Here is a 22,781-nt window from a genome sequence, read left to right as displayed (position 1 = left end):
ATCCAGGGGTTTCTATTTCTGTTTGAGAGCCGTGGGCATGGCGGGGAAGAGCAAGACTGACTCTCAGAAAGCTGAGATGATCAGATGCTGCCGGATGCTCTCTGGGGCCAGGAAGGCCGACGTTGCTGATACGTGGCCCCACTGGTGTCTACATTTTCCATGCTCTGCTTAGAGCTCTCATTTCTTTGCGTTTATCCTCAGATGCCTCTGGGTTTGATCACTTCTCACACCCTGAGTGCTGTTTCCAGTGCAGCAGAGTTCCACTCACTCCTTTCCCATACGTTATTGAAGTTTTACCAATAAAAATCTTCATCATCATCATCATTATCATCGAGATTGTTGTCATTTATTGCACAAACAGCATTGTGATTCCCAAGAACAGAAATGGATGAGAAAATGAAGTCACTAACCACCCTCCCCCTGACCAATCAGATTGCATTCAGATATCTGATATGTCTGTCCATACATTAACTTAGGATTTGATACAGGCATAGGTGTAGGGAATATTCTGTAATCTGACATTATATCCTAAGCATTTTTCCATTTTGTTCAAGCACCTTACTAATGCCCATTTTTAAAGAAGTTCATCAAGTCGATACATCATCTTCTAAACCAGTTCTCTGTTGTTAAAAAGGAAGGTTCCTAGTAGTTTGCTGTAATATTGATACTTAAGGGTGCTTTGCGCAGCTCTGTGCATATGACTCTTCTGTTCTTGGAAAATCCTTTGGACAGATTCTCAGCAGAAGGATTATTGAGTAAAAAGGCACAGTTTTATGACTCTCGACCCATATTGCCAAGTTACTCTCAAATAAGGTTTTTGACGCTAGTCCCATCAACATGTGGACATGCCTGTTTCACCACAACTTCATCAATGCCAGGTATCATTAGCTTAAAACAATTATCATTGAGTTGATGCAGAAGAGTCTCTTGTTAACGTTCTTCCTACTTTTTTATCCTTAATGAAGCCAATTGTTTTTTTTTCTTTTTTCATCTGCTTGTTTACCATCTGTCCTGGGGAATGCTGATGTTGGCTGCTCCTCCAGCCAACTTCGTGACTTTCCATGTGGACGCCTTCAAGTTGAGCCAGTCGCAAGGCGGCCTTTACTTAAACTGAGTGAGCTTCAAAATTGAGCCTTTGTGTGGACTGCTGATCGGCACATGGGCTCCTGGGCTTGGAAGCTGGGATCGAAACCCCCTGCCCCTCACGCGCACTGTGGAGCTCTGTGTGCGATCTGAACTTGCCCTTGTAGTCTTCAGGGCTTCAGACTTCGTGTTCGTCCCCCTAGATTTGTTTACTGGAGAAGGCAGGATTTGTCTTCGGAAAGCTCTGCGACATGGCTTTCAACTATTTTGGGGCTTCCTAGCTTTAAAAAGGAAATGAAGAAAAGTCCCAGTGTTTCCTGTTAAGTCGCTTTATTTGTGCTGCTGTCTGTGTTTCTAGATTGCTTTCTCTGATTCTTCTCTTACTTCTTCACCTTGCCACATCCTGTGGGGCTGGGAGGCTCCCCCAAGCCCTGGTTAGCGCTCCCTGTCTGTCGTCGGGTGCCTGGAGTCCTCGTCTGGCTCTTCAGCTGGAACCTTCCTCTCCAGGATGGCTGAGGCCGGTTGGGAGATGCCAGGATGGATTTTAAAGAGCCTCGTTTTCCCTAAGGAAGAGCAAAGCTTATGTTTTGGGGGTTGTAGGAGTTGCCTACATTTCAACTCAGGGGGAATAATTGGATGGGAGTTGGCATTTCAGGTTAGACTTAGAGAATCTTAGCGTGACCAGAAACCCCCAAGGTTATCCCCTTCACAGTGTTTCTGAGGGTGGTGTCACTGTTGCTTGCATCCCTCCCAAGCTGGACAACCTGTGTTTTTCTTGTTGAATAAAACAAGGTCGTACAGACCTAATGTTCTTAAAACAAGAGTGTGGGGGAAAAAAGGTGAGGGACTCGGGAAAGGGCTTTATTAGGTGGATCTGGCTACCAACACAGGACATTCCACACAGTATGTGTTCAAAGCTGGCTGTATGTTGAGGAAGCTCTGTGAGCCTCATTTCACCCATCCGTCACTTGGGGACACTAGAGCTGTGTTTCAGGATTGGTGATCACGTGGAAAGCCCACCAGCGCCCAGCACTGAGGAGGCTGGAGACGCGTGGCCGTTCTGAGTGATTTCTGTAGGATTGATCTGTTCTTCGATGCCAGGGTTTCATTCCTTTGTGCCGATTCTTGGGTTGACAGTTGACCTGTGGTCATAGGGGAGCATTTCTACTTGTGAGAAGTCTTGCTCTTCTGCTGTCCTCCCTGCCTTTGGAGAAGTTGCATGACTGCTTGGCTGGGCCTATGATGTGGGCAGATAGAAACCCATGGGTGACTTCGGACCAGACCCGTCCGAGCATCTGGGAGCTGTGATTGCTTGACAAGGAAGGGACTGGTTTCTTCTTTTTAGTTTCTTGCCTCTCTCACCCCTGACGTTTGTGGACTGAGTCCCATTTCTGCCTCAATGGCTCCTGGCGCGGTTCTTACCAGGCCCCTGGGTCTAGGCCCTGAGCCCAGCTCTGGGGAGTGATCTGAGGAAGACTGTCCCTCTTTTGGGAAGTGGAGGGGTTGCTTTTCCTCCGCTTGATGTTCCTTTCGCCCTTTGAACCAGGCTTTGAGGGTCGGGATTTGTGGACTTGCACTTGGGGTGCCAAGGCGTTGGGGGGTCACCGCCCCCGTGCCCACAGAGTGGGAGTCTCATACCCCCGAGCAGCAGACCTCAGAGGACGCATCCAACAACCCCAGCCTTTGAACTAACTGTTGGGGAGATTCAGGGTCTCCAGCTGCATCTCCCTTCCCTACCGCTGACCTGCTGTGTGAGTTTAGATGAGTCCCTTGGTTCTTTTTTTTTTTTAATTTATTAATTAATTAATTTATTTTATTTTTGGCCGCTTTGGGTCTTCGTTGCTGCACACGGGCTTTCTCTAGTTGTGGCGAGCGGGGACTACTCTTCGTTGCAGTGCGCGGGCTTCTCATTGCGGTGGCTTCTCTTGTTGCGGGGCTCTAGGCGTGCAGCTTCAGTAGTTGCAGCACGTGGGCTCACTAGTTATGGCTTACGGGCTCTAGAGCACAGGCTCAGTAGTTGTGGCGCACGGGCTTAGTTGCTCCGCAGCATGTGGGATCTTCCCGGACCAGTGCTCGAACCTGTGTCCCCTGCACTGACAGGCGGATTCTTAACCGCTGCGCCACCAGGGAAGTCTGCCCTTTGATTCTTGAAGCTTCATTTTTTTTCTCTGGTAAAGTAAGAGGATGAATGTTCGAAGCTTTCACGCTTTCTTAAAGCCCTCAAACCCCTTTGGCCCAGCTGAAGTCTGTGTGCAGGCCTTATGCAGATAACTATTAAAGCAGGGCTGTTGGAGTCAAAATGGGGATATGGTCCCCATGCTGCCCCCTCCTCAACTCCATTGAGCCCCCAGGAGGGGACTCACAGGAGACTCTTGAAGCCAAGGGATTTGTGGGGTGCAGCTGGAAAGGGTAGCACCAGATGGTTCTTACGTAGGCCTGTGACGGATGATTAAATTACAGCAGCATCACTTTTGAGTGCCCGCTATATGTCCAGTGCCTTGCATAGGTGCTGTTCGGTCCCTGTGGGCACTCTGGTAGGTTTGTATCGCAGAGGCTCTGGGAGGTGGGTTCTTCCTAGCCCAGGTCGTGCAGGAAGGAAGTGGTGGAGCCTCAGTTCCAGCCCAGATCGCTCGTCAGCAAAGCCCGTCTGCCTGGACTCTGAGCTTTACTGCGTCTTCAGAGCTGTACCTTCAGCCTGACACTCAGCATCCCACTGGCCCTGGAGGTGGGTCTCCTCTGCCTACCACCTGTGATGGCCCCAGCATGTAGCCTTTTAGATGCTCCCAGCTCAGGGATGAGTAATAGGCCAAAGTCCTCTGTGTTTTCTAGAACACACTGTCCTGCTTAACAAATAGCCTCTGTGACGTCACTCGTTTCATAATTTTCCCAAGTAAATGTTATCCCTTTCCCGTTGTCCTCATAACTTACTCTTGTTTGCACAAACACCAGGCTCCTATGTATTCCCCTTTCCCTTGGCACTCCTATCTGTTTCCCTGGGCATCACCCTCAGATATGAGGACTGTCAGTGGGTTGGGGGGGTGCCTGGGTGAGGATGGCTCCCCAGGGTCTATACGTTTCTTAGGGCTACTGAGGCTGGCGTCTGGGCTTCTCCAGTGTTGATTCTGCCCGTGAGGCTGCTGTCTGAGAATGGAGGCTCTAGGCACCTCCCAAGTCCCCATCTGCTTCGGGAACACGGTAGCCTAGGCATCCCAAGCAACTGTCCAAAACCTAAGAGATGGATGATTTAAGAAATCTTGCACCAGTTCTGAAGCTTAGGTTCCTAGCTGTCACCTAGCGCCTCTGTTTCGCAACCTCGATGGCTTCCTGTCCCTGTAGGATTAAGTCACCAAACTGCAGAACTGTGTTCAGGACCTTCCATCAACGTTGCTTCCCCTGGTAATGGGAACATCACAGCCCACATACATGGTGATGGATGTAATGGTTACGGAAGGCATCCCCTATCGTACGTCCTGGGCTGTCACGGCAGCCCCACGATGAGAGTGCTCACGTACCGGGTATCTGATGAGCAGTCAGAACTCAGCTGACTAGTGCTAATGCCGCGTTTCTCTTGTTTCATATGCCTTCCTCCATTCTCTCACTTCTTTCAAGCTGCTGATTGCAGGTCACCTTCTCTAGGGAGTTCTCTGTGAGTGGCTTACTTGTCATCTTCATCGTGAATATTTCTTGAACACCACGATAAATGCTTACATGGATGACATAATTTAAACTATACAGAATCATTATTGTTCATTTGTTGTCTAGCTGTTTAGGTGTGACTTTCTCGTTCAACCAAGTTTGTCTGTTTATATATCCATTGGTCCATCCAGTCATCACTGAATCGTTCAACAGAGCTCCTTTCCTGTACTGGGTTCCGGGAAGACACAGATGAAGAATATGCACCTCTTCCTTAAGGACCTGGGACTCATCACATGTTAAAACAACTACGGGTGTTTGCTAATTCACAGCTCTCCTTCATTGATCATAGCCTGGAGCCCAGCCGCGGCACCCTTGTCAGTAAGGCAGCTGTCCCAACTAGGGGTGGTCTGTTCACGTGTCCTGGCCCTAAAACCTTCATCCTGGTGGCACAGGGCCTGATCATCAATCATGAGGACCTTCTTGCTGTAGGTTGGGTTTCCTGGGAAGCAGATGCTGAGATTGAGGTTAGTACGTGGGATGTTTACTGTGTAGTGCCTTTGGAATCAACAGCTGTGAAACTGAGGAGGAAGACGTCAAGGAGGGGCAGAGGGAGACGCTGAGCTGTGACAGTGGCTAACCAAGACCCCAGCCAAGCCCCTGGGAGCCCTGGCGCTAGAATGGCCTTTCAGAATTGCCCGGAATTGAGATGAGGATTGATCAGTCCTTGTTTGAAGGCTCCCTTGGGAGGGTGTGCCACCTTGAGCAAGGCAGTGTCTTCAGCCAAGACCGTCTCCAAAGAAGGCAAACAGCTGAGGGTCATCTTCTGCCAGCATGTTTGGCAGTTGCTTTGGATGATGGCTGGATGGATCGATGTCTGCTTTGTTCACCATTCTATCCCCACACAACAGGCACCCAGTATTTTGGGGGATGGCATTACTTAAGCTTTATGGAAACAGCATGATTAAGTCATCCAGCAAGTATTTACTATTTTAACAATGATTTTTTTAGCATCTATTATATGCCAGGCACCGTTGCTGCGCTTATGGAGTTTATAAGCTACGGGGTTTGGGGAGGGTGGTGGTTCAACATTGGCTTCCTGGAAGAGGGGATATTCATTCTGGGGTGTGGCTTCCTGGACGGTGGGCCCTGGCCCAGTGTTGGACCCGGTGTTTCCTTGGCTCCCCAGGAGATGACTTATCGAGATGGAGAGTGAATGGGTAAGGGCTGTTTTTCTCATGGAGGGAGGGGACTCTCCATCCAGCCCACCTGTTGCTGCACCTGTCTGCCATGGGAAATTCCCTGCTGAGCTTGCGTCCACTGACGTTTGAACTCCCGGTAGCCTGGAACTTCCCCAGGGCTCCCATTGGCCTAGTGACTTTTGAGTAATTGGAGAGTGGAGGGACCACTCTTCTGAGCTGAGTGGAAACATGTATTTTTTCCTTTGTGAGTCACCAAAAACTACAGCCCAGTGTATGAGCGACCTCGTAGTTGCTTTTATTTTCCTGTATGTAAATCAACTGTCTTTACAGTTCAGGAAGTAGAGACTCTGAGCAAGGAGGGTGAGATGGAATCAGTGAATTTTAGAGCTGACAGCGACCTAGAGATTGTGCCATCCAACCCCTTCCTTGGCAAGAGGCCACAAGTGGGGAAGGGACTTACAAGGTCACCCAGCGGACTTGGACTTGGAGGGGGGCAGGGCGTCAGACTCCCTGCAAAGTGTTGGCCAGTACAGTTCGCCGTTTCTTCCCAGCCCGCTCACCTCCCCACTGGGCACCAAGGTGTGCTCCACAGCCTGGCATGTGGCAGGTTGTTTTTATCTTCGCGTGTCACCCAAGTGATCTGAGAGGCTTTTACCGAAAGCGCTAGCTTTGATGTTCTGGGTGACAAGACCCAAGTGCAGTGGCAGGAAGGGAGGTTTTTGGGGTTGGAGAATCGAAAACTATTTACCTTGGGGTTGATTTAATAATCTTACAGCCCTGGGGTGGGAGGGGCGGTGGGAGGATGTTCGTGGGAGAAAGTTGAATGTAGGTGCAGGTATGAAAAAGAGAGTTTGGGGTAGAAGTTCAGGAGGTGAAATGCTGCCTGGTAAGGCTGACCCTCCAGAAGCCCCTTCCTCCCCCGGCTACCAATGCACCCTCTGTTTTGATGGGAGGATTTGCACGGCACTTTACAGTTTACAAAGCATTTTCACATATTATCTTCTTCCGTTGACACACAGGGTAGTGCTGTCAAATGCTGTCTCCCCCGTGCTTTCAGCTTTTGCGGGGAGCTTGGCTGGGAACCCGGGAATCTCTTGACTCTAGATCCTTTCTTCATGGGACAGAGGTGGGTCCTCACCCTCCCTCCTGGGGGAAGGGTAGGGTTTAGGAACTGGTTCCGGAGCTAGACTTCTGCACTCGCCACCAGCCTCTCCCCTGCGGAGGACTTGGGCACTGTTCCCATGTATCCCGTGCCTTTGTTTCTTGAGCTGTAAAATGGCCATCGCAAGAGTCCCCGCCCGCCTCCTGGATGGTGGTAGGGCTGAGAGCACTGCCCAGTTCCTGGCACTGAAGTTGGAGAACTGGGAGGGGACTACTTTAGGTGGTGTTCCCACCTTGCTTTCACAGCAGCTCTGGGCTTCCAGGGACCTGCGGGCTGGTCTCTTGGCCACCAGATCTGAGCACCCTCAAGTGTAATGGGTGGTGGGTGCTACTCCTTCTGGGTCTTTAATCACTCTGGCCCCTCCACCCCTGAAAATAGGAGGATGTGTAGTGAGGGGCAGCTGTGTACAGCGACGCGGCATTGTACAGCACGGAATGGCTCATACTCAGAGCAGGCTTACACAGGAACTGGGTTGATTTCCTTTCCTAACTTCGTATTAAAGAAATACGTGAACAAACATTTTTGAAGAGGTACGTCATTCACAAGACAAGACACAGAAGGGATAAAAGAGTTTTCAGTGAAGACCCCTACCCATTCTGTCCCCAGACCCATTTTTCTCCTGGCTGATGACACTGATGTCCCCAGGGTGTTGGGTCTCCCAGAGATCATCCTTGCGTTACTGAAACTCCTTGAAAAGGAAGCTGTGTTTCTGTGACCGCATCTCAAAACAGGTGTCGAGCATCAGATGCATACAGTGCTAGGGTGGCCCTGAGGGGAGAACACAGGACAGGGAGCCTGGATCTCAGCCCCCTGTAGCTGCACTGAAACCTCAGCATAATGGGGCCTGGGGCCTCGGCTTCAGGGGCAGGGCTGGGCTTGGTGCTGGCTGCTCCCTGGCCTGGAGTGCACGCCTCCCTGCTGCCTGTGGAAATCCTGTGGATGCAGCTTGGGCGCAAATCCCAGCTCACTCATGCTCCAGATTAAACCCCGGGCAGGAGGCTGTCTCCAGCCTCAGTTTCCTGCAGTGTGGAAGGGGAATAACAGTAGAATTTGCCTGAAGGGTTCTTGGGGGAATCAAATGACTCAAGATGCAGACAGCTCTCGTAACACTGCCTGGCACGTAGCGAAAGCCAGCCTTGGCTGCAGTGGTCCATACTGCCTCTGCCTTCCTCCAGGGTGCCCCCCGCCCCCCGCTGGATGGCAAGGATGTGGGCCCTCCAAGCCTGGCCCTGGGGCGTGGGAATAGAAGTAGCCATCATCTGTCTTTCTTTTTCTTGGCAGGAGGGGTGGTAGTTCAAATTCAACTTCAGTTTTATCCTTTGTAGTATTCTACACAATAAATCATAACATTTATACATCAGGTGACTGGGTTTTGGTGGGAAAGGTTTACGGTTTGGGCCTGCATGGATGGTCTGTACTAGACCTTTAGGCCTGTTACCACCCTCCTGCGCACCCCCGTACCCCCAGCTCTTGGGCATCTTTTACTTGGATATGATTTCAGACGGGCAGAAAAAATTACAACGATGATACGAGAACTACCGTACACCCAGATTCACAGATTGTTAACTCTCTCTGCACCCCGCCCCCTGTACACACACACACACACACACGCACACAATTTTTCTTCCGAACCATTTCAGGGTAAATTGCAGACGTTGCCCTTTTATCCCTAAACGTTCTGCGTGTGTTTCCTAAGAACAAGGACATTCTCTTACATAACCACAGTGTAACGATCAAATTCTGGAAATTTGTATTATCTAATCCACAGGCCATGCACAGTTTCATCAGTTGCCCCAATAACGTCCTTTTGGACTGTTTTTTTTCTGATTCCAGGTCAGCACTGTGTCTAGTGGCCGTGTCTCTTTAGCCTCCTTTTATCCTAGAGCAGTTCCTCGGCTGTCCTTGACCTTGACATTTTGGAAGAGTCCGGGCCAGTCGCTTTGCAGAATGCCCCTCAGTTGGGGTCAGGGCCTTCACTCTTGAAAGCTCATACTGTACCCCTTGCTTTGCTACGTGTGCCCCTGTAATCCTTGGTGGTGCCATGTGGCTGGTCCATGTTTTGTAGATGAGGAAACTGACGCATAGGGAGGTCAAGTGACTGGTCCCTGGTCACGTTCCCAGGAAGTGACAGAGGTGGGATTCAAATCCAGGGCTGCCAGTCTGCCTGCCAGGCAACAGCAATAACGACAGCGATGAGACACTGAGAATAACAAAAGTGTTAAGCACTTACCCTGAGCCACACGTCACGTTGTACTTTCTTTTTTTAATTTTTATTTATTTATTTATTTTTGCGGTACGCGGGCCTCTCACTGTTGTGGCCTCTCCCGTTGCGGAGCACAGGCTCCAGATGTGCAGCCTCAGTGGCCATGGCTCACGGGCCCAGCCGCTCTGCGGCATGTGGGGTCTTCCTGGACCGGGGCACGAACCCGTGTCCCCTGCGTCGGCAGGCGGACTCTCAACCACTGCGCCACCAGGGAAGCCCGCGTTGTACTTTCTACGTACGTTGCTGTGGTCCCCACCCCAGTCTCGGAAGGTAGCTGCTCTCACCAGCCCTGCTTTACAGATGATGATCAGAGAGGTTAAGTAGACTGCCCAGGGTGCACGGGTGCTGACTGGTGGGAACTAGCTCTGACCCAGCCAGCCTGTGTTCTGAGTCTGTACATGTTGCCTCTGGGCTCTGGCCTGCTGGATCTCATAGAATCCGGGGCAAGCGTGCAAGCCAGGCTGGGGCCTTCACCAGCTTTGCCCCTCCAGGAGAGGCACAGGAGTACCTGTGTTTATGTCCTTTTCCGGGGGCCTTCTCCAGGGGGAGCAAACACATCCCAAGGCCGGGGCCTACTCTCGGGGGCTTCCTGGGGGAAGCTGTCCTGTCCTCTGTTCCTATAGGCACTGCAGCCCACCACTATGGTCTGTTTGTGAACGGGTGGCATTTTGATGATTTCCAGGTCAGGAGTCCCCGTGCGGTCGCTTATTTCATGGCTGGTTCACTCTTTTCTGCCAAGCAGCCCAGGGCCCTATATGGGGTGGCTGGTCCCGGCTGCCATCAGTGTGCCCAGGTGGCCCTGCTGCCCAGGCGGCATCCATGTGGCGTTCGGGCCAGCTGCCCAGTGACACGGTGGCCTTGCTCACAGCAGAGCTGGTGATGAATCACTGGTGCTGTATGTCACACTCTGTGCCCCTTACCTTCTCATTGGAGAAGGGAGATGGTACAGCCACTTTTTTCAGGTGGTAGAAAGGAGTAGGCGCTCTGGAACTGTGACACGCTTGAGATGCTATAGGCAGAGCAGGGAAGATCCCGGCCAGGGGGCTGGTGTCTGGGCCCCCATCCGCCTCTCACTTACTTCCTTGGGACCTTGGGGGTCACGGGTCTGCCCGTCATGGGCACTCAGGCTCCCCATTCATCAGAGCACAGCGCTGGGCCCCAGCAGTGAGCTCCCTCCGTTCCAGGCGACATCAGGGAAGTATTGTCAGCATCCCTATGAAAGCCCGTGGCCCCCTTGGTTCAGGTTCAAGTGTAGAGTATCTCCGAGAGCCACAGAGCAGGTAGAAGTCTATCCTTTGGGCAGCGTGTCAGGAAGGAAGGTCTGGGAGCAGCAGCCCCTTCGCCCTTCGGGCCCCGGCCCCGGGCACATGCTACCTGCTGGGCGTCCGCCTGCCGCCTTGCTTCCTCTTCTGCTGCGCTGGCCAGACTCCTGGGAGGAGCAGCCGTGCGCGTCCTGTCACCCTGTGCCCGGCCAGTCTCCTTTCTCCCTGGCTTGTCCCTCTACGTGACCACACTGCCTGACAGGCTCCGTGTGTTGAGGCAGGGCTGTGACCTTCCCACTCGCACCCTGGCCAGCCCAGGCCGCCCTCCCCGCCCCGTGCTCTGGCCTCGCGCCTCTCTCTGGCTGGGCCGACCCCTGGGAGAAAGTTAGAAATTTTAGCTTCCTAATTTCCATGGAACATTGCTCTGTGCATATGGTTTAAAACATTAATTAAAAACATTAATCAGTCTGGCTGCCTTGGAGAGAGGCTCTTTTTCTGTAGGAGCTGACCTTCTGGTTCCTGCAGGCTCCTTACAAGGAGGAGGGGTACAGGGATGAGCCTGCACACCAACAATTCAGCCACGGATTTGCCGACACCAGTCAGGCAGCCTCCTCAGCCCGAGCTTTAGTTTCCACATCTGTAAAGTGGAGATGATGGTCATACCTGTGACCTGACCTCCTGGGGTCCTGGTAGGTGGTCATTGAGGTCCGGGAGGATATTACATTTCCCTAGTACTTAGAGTTTACAGAGCCCTTTTTGCATGCACTATCTCACTTAATCCTGGCAGCACATCTGGGAGATGGGGTAAGTGTCATCATCCATCCCATTTCACAGATGAATAAACTGAGACTTGAGAGCCACAGCCAGGCCTGGAGCTGAGTAGCTGTGACGCAGACCTCAGCTTTTAGTGCTGTTTGCGTTGGCTTCACTTGTTCCCTTAGCCCCCCATGTATTGAGGCCTCTCACTGGTGGTGAGACAGGAAGAGGGGAGACCTTGTTTTCCCCTCCTTATTGGGAGGAGACGAAGAAGTTAGGGCCCGGGCATTTGCCTAAGTGCGGTCTTAATGACAGCTGACGTTTCTAAGTGTTCCTGACGCGCCAGGCCAAGAGTTAAGCTCTGCGGAGATTCTCGCCTCACGCTAAGAACAAACCTTTAAGATGAGAAGCTGAGGCCCAGAGAGCTGAAGTCGCTCGCTCAGGCTCCTCAAAGGACCTTTTCAGTCGTAGAACTGGGATGCCAAGCCAGGCACTCTGACAAGAGCCTACAGTCAACCAGGAAGCTGGGCTGCTGCCTTTTTTGGGTAATGAAGCGAATGCATTTCGACAATGAGGCAAAAAGTGCTTTCCTGGTCAAAATGTCTGAGAAGCGTGGGAGGCTGCCCACAGAGGGAGCGTGGATGTGCTGAGGATGGCATCTTTCTCAGCGCATGGCTAGTCAAGGGGGCTTCTCTGAGGGAGGGGGGATTTGCCCTCTCCTGCTGGGAACTGGGACTCGGATGGATTAAACCAGCGCTTGATGGGAGCAGACAGGAACTCTCTGGGGCTTGCAGAGCTCCTGTCGGTCGGTCCGTGATGCTAACACATCCAAGGGAGGAATGTGACAACCAGAAGGCTTCAGAGAGGCAAACCGGGGCCAAGTTTTTTTTTTTCCTGGAGGAGAGAGAGGGAATTGATGGCGGGGAATCCAAACTGCCTGGCTTCCTCTCTCTCAGCTGAGCAAGCAGCCTATGTGCTGCTCCGGCTCTTCCCAGACTTGAGGGCAAATTCCCCTTCAGAACTTGTCAGCCTTCTATCTCCTGAGTCTGTGCTCACTGAGCCTCATCTCCTTGATGTTCTGGCTGCCACAATGCTGGGAGTTTTTGCGGGGAGTAGGGGTGGGCAGGAGGGAGGTCTGGAAGGGGAAAGGATCACCCCATTGTAAACGTGACAGTGTGGCTTTCTGTGGGTGCTGCACCGCCCCTTGAAGGAGACGAGAGGGTCCATGTCTGTGCCCACCCAGCTGAGCATTCAGCCCTGCTTCCGGGGATTTTAGGAGGTCCTCCCCGAGCTGGTAAACCAGGGGCGGCCCCTGGGTCCCATTCCCCACACCACTCCACCCTTCTGACCTCTTCATGTAAGTCATCTCCATTAGCAGTTAGGATAAGAATCTCTGGCGAGGCTACGTGTTTGGTTCCCTGAGTAACACACGATGTCCACTGATCCCCTGTTACTACATGACAGTGTTGAGGGCAGATAAAGCTTACAACCAAGTTAATCTGATGCAGCTTCAATGATTCACATACTCCCCACCGTCCATAGAATGGGTTGGGCTTCCAGGGACTGGCCATTCTCAGAATTAAGTTGTTGGGTATGTTTCTCCTTTCCCTCTACCCAGAATTCCTGGAATCAGTTGAATGAAGAAGTTTAGTGGGGAAGGAAGGGGACCATGATTGATGGAGGGGGGGCTTGGGAGTCGGGAACCCCTGACTCTCTGGCCTGGCTGCTTACGTGACTTCTGAAATATGCAGCTGCCAAGACCGATCTCATAGGGTCAAGTGGCTTCATGTGTTCAAATGTCCAACACAGTGCTTGGCACATAATAGCTACTCAATAAATGCCTGCTCTTCAGATGCTTCTCATTTAGCATAGAGTAAATATGCACTTCTTATTTTTTAAATGAATGAAATCTCTCATTACCAAATTCATTCATGTGAGCGCTGACACTAATAATTCCCTTTTCTTGTATATTTCTAGCATCCTGTTCCACCTGGGATTTAGGTGCCTTTAATTTGAAAAAAAAAAAAACAACGTATCCATTCAATACTCCAGAGGGGCTTGAAAACTGTTCTTCCCTGAACTAAAGCTGGAATATCATGGGATGTGAAGAATCAAGGTAAGGGATTTTCTCCTCTTGAGCCTTATGGAACCAAAGATGGCTGTTGGAATTGGTGATCTCTCGCAACACAGCTTGGGGTGTGGTTTTTGACTGCTCGGCCCAGCTTCCTGTGCTTGGGAAGCTGGCTTTCCATAACCCTGATACACAGGACCCGGTCCTCAGTGCCTGGACCTTGTGCCAGGGCGCAATCCCTCTGTCCCCAGCTGAGGAAGGAGTCCACCATCTCCTAGGTGGATACACCACACTTTCCCCCCTGGCAGAAGGTGAGGATGGTCCAGCCGTCCTGCTGAGGTGTGTGGAGCCCACGCTGGGGAGAAGATGGGTGAGTTTGGTGGGATTATGTGATCAGGTCAGCAGACCTTCGGGGGCATCCAGAAGTGACCTCTCCCTCTCTCCCCGCCTGCTTGCACTGAGTGCGCCAGCTTCCACGTCTCGGGCTGCTTGGGGGTAAAGGGTAAGAGGTTAAAACGGATGGCTTTAGGCAAACCCCAGTTTTCCTGGTTTTGCTACTTGCCTCGGCCTCCCCAAGCCTCAGTTTCCTCATTTGTAAAGTTGGGGTCCTATGAGTGCCCCAGGAGGATGTTATGGATGCTGAATGAGATGGTGGAGATAAAGAGTTTACCATTCTGCCTTTCATGGAGGAGGAAATGCTCCAAAACAGAAGAGGGTTTTTTTGTTTGTTTGCTTGTTTGTTTTCAATGCATTAATTACACCATTTAGAGGTCCTGCCATGCAGCAGGCTATTTCCAAGTCCTTGCTCTGCTGTTCTCTCTGCCTTTCACCTGCCACCAAGTCTGCCTGGGAAACGGCTTGTGAATCACCTTCGGTCGTGCACAGCCCCCTTGACCTGAGCAGAGTTGATTACTCCCCACACTGGGCTGTAGCCGGCACGTTGAAGGCATGCCTTTATGTGCCATGTGACTTCTCCTGCCCTCCCCTGCCCGTCCCCCCACTCGTCCCCCCTGTCACTGGTGAGCTTGTTTAGAGCAAGGACTCTTATGCCCCAGCGTTGGGCCTCCCATTGTGGACATTGAAAGAACAAATGAATGAATAATTGAAAAAGAGGGCACAGAGAGGAAAAGCCAGAGTGGGAACCAAAGGGAGAAAGTTGCTGAAGATTTAGAGCAGAGGGTGGTCGGTCACATTTTTTTCGTTCTTCAGCAAGGTGTTGAGAATAAGTAACGTGATGGAAAAAGGAAAAGTGAGTCCTACCACACACTGGAAAGCTCTTCGTGGGTGGAAATTTGGGTGAGAAAGTGTGAACTGGTGAGAAGACAGTTAGGGAGGTAGAACTGAGGAGGCAGCTGAGGATCGTGCTGACGCGCTCCTACTCGTGTGATGTGACCCTCAGAGACGGAGAACACGAGGCCTTGCCCTTTGGTCAACGTGGTGGCCGGCCCTGACACACAGAGGGTTCTCCAGATTCACCAGGCATCTGGGAGGCCTGGGGAGGGTCCCTTGTCCATTCCGAGAGGCTTCTGGAGAGGGTGCTGCCCCTTGAGACTCTTGGAAGATGCGTATGAATAAGACCTACCAGGAGCTGAGCTGACGAGCACTGGCGAAGCCTTTCCGTCCACGGGCGCTCAGCAGCCCTGCACGCTCACGTTCCCCATTCGCTTTTTTCTTTTGCAGTACGCGGGCCTCTCACTGTTGTGGCCTCTCCCGTTGCGGAGCACAGGCTCCGGACGCGCAGGCTCAGCGGCCACGGCTCACGGGCCCAGCGGCTCCGCGGCACGTGGGATCTTCCCGGACCGGGGCACGAACCCGCGTCCCCCGCATCGGCAGGCGGACTCTCAACCACTGCGCCTCCAGGGAAGGCGCCCCCCCCCCATTCGCTTTTATTTCCCGATCTACTTGCCGATTCTGGTGTCAGAAGGCAGCTGCGGTGCGTGCAGCTCTCAGGCCATCCTGTGAAAGTGCTGCCTGCCTTTTTTAGGCCCTCGAGCCCTCAACCAGTCCTTCAGTTTTGTTTCAGGAGCCCACGCTCCCGGTCCAGGCCATCAGCTTGGGGTGCAGGAGTATGTACGTGGATGTGCGGTCACCTGTTCTGGGACCCCCCGCTCCCGGTAGCACCTGCAGGGCTGGAGCGAGCTGTTCCCGCGTCCGGGAGAACGGCCAAAAGGAGTCCGGTCACCGGGGCGGGGGATCTGAGAGCTGGAAGAGCCGTTCTGTTGATGGAGGAAAGGCTTGGCAGGTCTGTCTGGGGCCAATGGGAGAGGAAGTTCCCTAGAACTCAGCCGCTGGGAGCAGACAGAGCAGGAGTGGACGCTGGGAATCCGAGGCTCGCGGTCCCGAAGGCGTCCCCGGTCAGGGCTGCTCTGTCCTAGGGGCTCTGAGAAAAGCCCGAACATCTGTGCTTGTGCCTCTGGTGCTACTTGTTCTAAAGGCGCTGCGCTCCCGCTGGGAGCCTGTCTGCCCTCATCCCTGCCTAGAAATCAGCTCACCTGGGCCGCACGCCAACAGCAGGCCTCCACACCCTTCCCATCCCCGGGACTGTTTGCACTGTTCCTGCTGTAACCGGGATTTTACCCCAGTTGCACTTCCCTCTACCCGCTGTGACCCTGGGCAAGTCCTTTATAGCTCTCCACGCCTCTTTTTCTCAGCTGCAGAACCTGGCCTGAGGAGATGCTCAGTGAGAGGGAGCCCTTGGTATCTGCTTCTCTCCCACCTCCTTACCTGTCTGTCTCCTGACTGTTAATTCTGTCGCATCCCGGCCCCTCCTCACACCTGCGCGCGGCGTTGCCTTCTTCCTTTTGACGCTCACCTTGCTTTTTTGGATTCCTCTCCTGGGCCCGCCTCCCTCTGGGAGCGTCTCTTGGGGCCTGCCTGATACTCCCAAGCCAGCCCTCTCTAGCCTTTGGTGAGAGGGTGTCTGAAGGCACCTGCCCACCTGTCCTCAGACACGAGCCAGCCCTGGTCTTTGGCCACAGGGTACGTGTGTCAAGGTTGCTTCCTTTATTCAGTGTCCAGAGTGTTTGCTGAAAGAATTCCCGACCCACTCGGAACTCTACCCTTGAAACAGAAACGGATTCTCAAAACACCTCTGCTACTGGCCCGTTTTACTATTACTGTTTCTTGTGGTTTCATATTGAGGTTTTTGGCTCATTGAATTTGACCTGGAGTTTATTTTTAGTAGTGAAGACAGAGTTCAATTAATGTCAAAACATGAGGGCAAATGCAGAGGAGGGATTCATAAGTCTAGGGGAAAATGTGCCTAGTTTTGCTTATTCTGATAACATCTGTCACACCAGCAGACGCCGAGCTTTCTCGGCGGTGCCCGCGATGGGCTTTGCAGAGGCTGGGAGTCCGAGCCACCCCCTGAAAGCGAAAGCGTTTCTGGGTCTCTTTCAGTCCAGTTTATCCAGCAGCTGGCCACACAGATGAGTACCCACCGCAGTTATCATTGTGGGTGATAGTTATTATAATCAATATTAAAGGCCAGGCTTTGGAACCTTCAGTTCGTATCTCCCCCATGGCTTTGGGTTCCTTCTGTCTCCGGAAGAAGCATCCAACTTGTTTGAACACCAGCTCTTCTCCCTGGATTGGGAATGTTTTGAGAACAGGCTCTGGGTCTTGCTCTCTCTTTCGCCCCAGCTTTTGGCACCATGACAGGCTCACAGGACATGCTTGGGGAATGTTTTCTTGGATTGCCTTCACTTTTGGACACTGAGTTGGGGTTAGAAAGTCAGAAATCATGCACACAGTGCTCTTCCTTTAAGGGCTCCCGGGTCTGTTCTGGGATTTTGGGGAAACTAAGCACTGTTTGCTTAGGACTTTAGAGTTTATAAAAGTTCTTTTTTGTTCTTCCGTCTTTCTTTTTTTCTTTTTTGTTTTTTTTTGCGGTACGCGGGCCTCTCATTGCTGTGGCCTCTCCCGTTGCGGAGCACAGGCTCCGGACGCGCAGGCTCAGCGGCCATGGCTCACGGGCCCAGCTGCTCCGCGGCATGTGGGATCTTCCCGGACCGGGGCACGAACCTGCGCCCCCTGCATCGGCAGGCGGACTCTCAACCACTGCGCCGCCAGGGAAGCCCCCGTCTTTCTTTCATCCCGTGACTATTTACGGAGAACGTGCACTGTGCCACTCTGCAGGATGCCCGCAAGAAAGGAGGGATGAACCACTGTTCTGGCCCCGAAGGCAATCCGGAGACGGAGGCTGGCTTTATGGATTCCCGTTATGGACTGTATTTTCGTGTCCCCCCCCCCAAGTCAGATATAGAAACCCTAATCCCCAGTGTAATGGTGTCAGGAGGTGGGACCCTTGGGACGTGGCCGGGTCATAAGGTTGGAGCTCTCAGGATGGGATTAATGCCCTTATAAGAAGAGGCACGGGAGAGTAACGTCTCTCTCTGCTGTCTGAGATGTGCAGACACAGCCAGAAGACAGCCTTCTGCAAACCAGGAACTGAGTCAGCTTCACCTTGATCTTGGACTGCCAGCCTCCGGAACTGTGAGGAATACGTTTCCACTGTTTAAGCCACCCAGTCTGTGATATCTTGTTAGAGCAGCCTGAGCAGAATAGGATTCGTGTATTTCACAGACAGATGAGTTGGAGACTCAGAGCAATTGTGCTGCGGGGAGCTCCCTGCTGTTTGGTGGTGGATCTCACAGATGAGTGTGGATCTTCTGAATCCAGGCACCTGAACCTGCTCCCCCGCTACCTGCCACGTGATGCGCAGGCGTGTCTGGATTTTCTCTTTGCTGCTCCTCTCTGCTCCATCATCTGTTTCTCCCTCCCCTCCCCTCTTCTCTCTCTTTCTCTGCTGTCTCCCTTTCCCCCTCTCCCAGTTCTTGTTTCTTCTGAAGATGAAGATCTTTCTCTCTGCGGTGCCTTTTGGGGGAAGGTACCTGATGATAACGGCGTTGTGCGTGTGCTCTTCCCGCCCGGGGTGGTGTCTGTCTCACTGAATCCACTTCCCCAGCACCTAGTGTGGGGACTGGCGCGATGTAGCAATTTCCTCCCTCCCTCCCTCCCTGCCCTCTTCCACCGTCCCACTGTGAGCCAGGTGTTGCACCCAGCCATGGGAGACAACAGAGTAGGTAAAAAACACCCTGGGGGAGACACAGTATATTCGAACAACTGTTGTTTGCACAGCGTCATGGACCGGATGTTTGGACACCCTCCAAATCCCCAGATTCGTACGCTGCAAGTCCTAACCCTGCGTGTGGCTGTACTGGAATTAAGGGAGTAATTAGGTTAAGTGAGGTCATGAGGGTGGAGCCCCGCTCTGATAGGAGAGCTCATTGGAGACCTCCCTCTCCCTCTCTCTCTGCCATGTGAGGACACAGCGGGAAGGCGGCTGTTTGCAAGCCAGGGAGAGAGCTCTCAAATCTCAAGACCCTTGATCTCGGACTTCTGTACTCCAGAGCTGTGAGAACAAACGTCTGCTGTGTGAGCCACGAAGCCTCTGGTGTTTTGTTACGGCAACCCTAGCTGACTAAGACACACAGTGGATGCACGTCTCAGGCCATAGGCTGCAGGGTAGTTTGCTTGCCTTGGTCCCAAAGCCTCTGTTGTGGTGTCGAGACGAGGCTGATGCCTGTGAAGCTTCCCAGTCCCATCTTTAAAACAAGGCGCCCAGACCGAGTTCTCTTGTCCTGCTCTGTCTGTATCTGGACGTTCAGGATTTCCCTAAGCTGGGCCCAATTCTATGTTTTCACTCTTCTTCCCTGCTCGGGTGTACTTAGGTGTATAGTGAACTCTCCTGTGGTTGTCGCATCAGGCTCCTGGAAGCAGCAGCAGCTCTGGACTCCTGGTCTTGCTCTTGTGATCCACTAGGCTGCCTCCCTTTTAACACGCTGTCCCCATGTTACAGGAGATTGTTCATTTCGTGAGTCGTTTGTGCATTCTGTGGGTCAATCAGTTTGCCTCCTGAAGTACTAAGCGCTGGGTATTCTAATAGCTCCTATTACGCACCCCTCATAACGTCCTGTCCTTATAGGAGCAGCAGTGGTACGTATGTTGTATGATGAAGATTCTGCTACTAATACTGCCAGTAATAACTGTAAAAATAATAATAGCTCAAATGCATTATTCACAGTGTTCCCAGTACTTTACATATATTATCTCATTTGCTTTTCAGAGCATATGAGGAAATGGGGATTAACTAATATGCCCAAGATGGCAACTGGAGGCGTCTCCCCATGGGATGGGTGTGAAGCACACGCTAGTGCTATGTGCTTTTGCAGAATGTCAAGCTCTCTCTTTTTTTAACTTGAGGCTAACGTTTAGAAGCTTTTACTAATGAGAGGACTCTTGGCTAAATTGATGTAAGCGCTACACATCACCAATAACTCCGTCCTGATGTGTCTCCCCGTGCCTTTGACCGTATAGCCCCCAGGCGCCTCCTGTTCCTTCCAGGAGACCTGCCAGCTTGGGCTCTAGGTTTTCTCCAGGTTTCACCCATCCTTTTCTGCTCCCCTGGGACCCAGGTTTACCTGGCGGAACTGAACAAAGTGTGAGACCCAGCAGGTTTTTTTAATTTTTTAAAATTTTATTTATTTATTTTTGGCTGCATTGGGTCTTTGTTGCTGTGTGCAGGCTTTCTCTAGTTGCGGCGAGCAGGGGCTACTCTTCGTTGCGGTGCGCGGGCTTCCCATCACAGTGGCTTCTCTTGTTGCAGAGCTTGGGCTCTAGGCATGTGGGCTTCAGTAGTTGTGGCTCGCGGGCTCAGTAATTGTGGCTCGCAGGCTCTAGAGCACAGGCTCAGTAGTTGTGGCGCACGGGCTTAGTTGCTCTGCGGCGTGTGGGATCTTCCCGGACCAGGGCTCGAACCCGTGTCCCCTGCATTGGCAGGCAGATTCTTAACCACTGTGCCACCAGGGAAGCCCTCCCCTATTTCTTTATATCCATATGGACTCGTGGATAGTTTTATAGACTTTGGATTCTAATTCATTGTGACTTTATGTTGCTCATAAAGCAACACTGAGCAACGTTATGTTGCTCAGCTTCTTCCAGCTTTGGCCATTGGGAGCTCTTTCAGTTGGCTCCTGGGTCCTTTTGATATACGACCATCATCGTTGCCTGGGGGGTGGCGGTTGTGTTTTGCTTTTTTTTTTTTTTTTTGAGCATTTCCTTACTTTCTGGAATGACGAGGTGCTCCAGGCTCATCTTGTATATTTCCTGCCCCAGACCTAGAATCAGCCATTTCTCCAAGGAGGCCTGGTTTGCTTTATTGGAATATGGTATTAGAAACCGACGTATGGGTGTGAGATGTGTTCATTGCTGCTGGGGCATCACTGCTTCTAAGTCTTCTTAGCCAACAGAGCAATGAAATATGTGTGAGTGTCCTAACCCATGTATATACACATGTGTATAAATGTTTCCATAGATATCCATCGTATCTCTGTTAAGCTAAGCATGAATTCATACTGATGTTCCAACTCTAATCCATTACTACTCCATACACTTTTGAACAGACAGACTTATTTTTTTGCCCACGTTGGTCAGCAAGAGGAAGTACTGAATGGTAAGTTCTAAAAGTCCACATGGGCAGAGAGCACTGGGATGAGAACACTGGACTTTTCCCTGTGGACAGTGTAGCCTTGTGAGCAGAAGTCAAGAGTTGGACAGGGCTTCCCTGGTGGTGCAGTGGTTGAGAGTCCGCCTGCCAATGCAGGGGACGCAGGTTCGTGCCCCGGTCCAGGAAGATCCCACATGCCGTGGAGCGGCTGGGCCCGTGAGCCATGGCCGCTGAGGCTGTGCATCCGGAGCCTGTGCTCTGCAATGAGAGAGGCCACAACAGTGAGAGGCCCGCATACCACAAAGAAAAAAAAAAAAAAAAAGAGTTGGACACAGTTGGACAGAAACTCAGAAACATGTGCCGCCCAGAACGCTTGCAGACCGGAACGCTGTCACACTCACAGGCCTTGTGTGCCTTCTGTCCTCCTGGGAAGCCTGTCCTGTCCTCCCTTCCCTCCCATGTTATCCCCACACTATACCCTCTTCCCGCACACACTCCTAGAGTCCCCTGGACTTACCCCATCAGAAATATATCCACTTAAAACAAAATTCTTTGCCTGTCTGCTGCTCCCAAGTAGACCACATCCCTGAGGGAAGCACTGCGTCTCGCAGGCAGTGCCTTGCACAGTCCCCCAAAACCAAAGCCAGGTCCGTCCATTCACTTTCAGGGTTTGTTGGGGGAATAAAGCAGTGGACAAGACACATGCCCCTGCCTTGTTGGAACCTGCACACACTGAATGCAATTGAAGGAATTCACATACAATGCAGAATCCCCTACCCCATTTCCTTTTTGGCCAGGGGTCTCAAACTCTATTGTCTACAGGGACCAGGCAGGCAATATAAGGAATGCCGTGGTGGGCAACTGGAAGGTGTGCATAGCTGATGAAGAGCCAGGACATCTGGTGTGACATACCAACCTGGCCGCTGGGCTCTGGCCAGCGTCCTGCCTGATGGCCCGGGGTCTGTGCCTGACTAGTTGTTCCTCAGTTTTTTGACTAACATGCCCAGTATAAACGGGATGGTGCCCAGTCCATGGCCGCTAATCGTGGTCCTGGAGAACTGCTGGCCTAGCGTGGCCAGATCTGACTGTTCCAGGGAGACCGGAAGCTGGGGAGGTGGGAGAGTCTTGCCCCTTTCTGGTCACTTCTATTCATTCTTGATTGTCACTGTAGCAATACATCCTCCCCTGCCAGCAGCACTTGGTTCCAATAGCAATAGTTGCTTCCAGTTTGCAGGGATTTTTTTGTCCCCTACTCCGGGAACCAGCTTCATTGGCTGCTCTAGAGATGACATCCCCAGCGGGGCTCCCTGGGGTCCCCCAGACTTCTCAGTTCCGATAATCCTACCCCATCCTCCATCCCCATGTGCTTGCTCTCTGCAGCTGCTACTTCTTGGCTACCTCGGACTCTCCCTCCTGTCTTTTCAGTAAACGGTTCATTCTTTATCTGAAATTCAGCGGGTATGTTTCCTCTTCCCTTGTTGAGCCTTGATTAATGCGCGAGGTGTATTTCTATATTTCCCACCCTTGACGTTTTCGCTCAATTGAGCTCAAAGCAGGTTTCCAAGCCTGTCGCCTTGAGGCCCAGACTGCCGGCCCGCCGCCCCCCACCCCCACCCCCAAACCCACCACCCACCTGCAGCCCCGTGCCCGGAAGCTCTGCGTCTTACGCTCATTGCTTGCTGGCTTCACTCGCTTGTGCTGCTTGCACACAACCACGGGCCACTCCCGGGGGGCTTGCCAGTGGCCCCTTTCCACAGCCTGTTGCGTCTGGAGATGATGCTTTGGGTTTTCCACAATGAACACTGGTCCCCAGGGTGTGCCGGGTTTCTCTGTGTCTGCAGG

General features: G+C 52.2%; 1 long non-coding RNA gene across 24 annotated transcripts in view; it reads left to right on the top strand.

Annotated features, from left to right (window-relative positions):
- LOC309792220 overlaps window positions 1-22,781 on the top strand; it is a 365,358-nt gene that overhangs the window by 133,497 nt on the left and 209,080 nt on the right. For 23 of the 24 annotated variants that reach the window (XR_014291622.1, XR_014291623.1, XR_014291624.1 and 20 more), the window contains one exon: window positions 13,339-13,477. This is a non-coding gene — a long non-coding RNA (uncharacterized lncRNA). Of the gene's footprint in view, window positions 1-13,338; window positions 13,478-13,740; window positions 13,803-22,781 lie in introns of all 24 variants that reach the window. The other variant, XR_014291639.1, reaches the window with a different exon arrangement.

This window comes from Mesoplodon mirus, assembly GCF_964341445.2.
Source record: "Mesoplodon mirus genome assembly, chromosome: 16".
Lineage (NCBI taxonomy): Eukaryota > Metazoa > Chordata > Mammalia > Artiodactyla > Ziphiidae > Mesoplodon > Mesoplodon mirus.
Note: the sequence above shows the minus strand (reverse complement) of the source record. Positions and strands in the feature narration are given on the sequence as shown.